Below are 1049 nucleotides of genomic sequence, written 5' to 3'. Positions count from 1 at the left end.
TTGTTAAAAAGAGCCAAATCCATCACAGCTGAATTCTGATTTTATTTGTGTAGAAAGGTTTTTTATTATTTTGTCCATATGGGTTCCTGGGTTTGTTTGATAGGTATATTTACATATGTTTATTATTCCCATAAATTCCTATATATTTTATACAATCTAAGATTATTTTAAAGGGTTATCTCTTTATTCAGGGTAACATATAGGAATGTTAATAATTTATGTGGGATTATTTTATATCCTGCTTCTTTGCTGAAATTATCAATTATTTCAATTAACTTTTTAGTTGAGCCCTTAGAATTTTCCAAACATATCAATATGTTTTTGTGCAAAGATTAACATATGTTGTTCCATTTAATTACTTTTATAAATACTTATTTCTCAACTAAAGTCCTACTCCCTACTATTGGAAAACAGAAGTCAACATGAATTCTTGAAGACTGAATTAGTGAAAAGCAAACTCTGGCAAATCATGAAACTGCAAAGCTTTCTAGACTAGGTCCAAGAAAGAACTATTCGCCTATCATTTGAGTACTAGCCTAGGGAAATGCAAAAACTCATCACAGCAAGATTGAAATTGCAATTGACATATGAAGAAAAAAGTAGCCAACCTGATGAAATGATGGATAATTCAAGCATTAAAGCAACTGATACTAAAGGAGAGGCATGCTTTCTATTTTCCTAGGTTTCATTTTATATCAGACAAGAATAATCATTTCTGTTTCTTCTCACAAAGTTTCTAAAGTTTAGATCAAACATTTGCCCTTCATTTTCTTTTTAATATCATCACTCTATTATGTTACAAAGCAAATAAAAATTCTGCATAGCAAATATAATTTATTGAGAATACTTTTTGCATTGTATTTCCATTTGAATTTTATAGAAATACATGTATATAACTTGTACCCAGCATAGCACTACATGTAATATTTTACACACATTAATTAGTTCAATAGAGAAATTTTTAGCTTTCCCTTATCCCCAGGCAAAGCTTTAAAAAAAAAAAAAAAAAAAGTAAAATCAGACGCTATTGTTTAATAGATTACAAACAC

This window comes from Antechinus flavipes, chromosome 3 (assembly GCF_016432865.1).
Source record: "Antechinus flavipes isolate AdamAnt ecotype Samford, QLD, Australia chromosome 3, AdamAnt_v2, whole genome shotgun sequence".
Classification (NCBI taxonomy): Eukaryota; Metazoa; Chordata; class Mammalia; order Dasyuromorphia; family Dasyuridae; genus Antechinus; species Antechinus flavipes.
Note: the sequence above shows the minus strand (reverse complement) of the source record.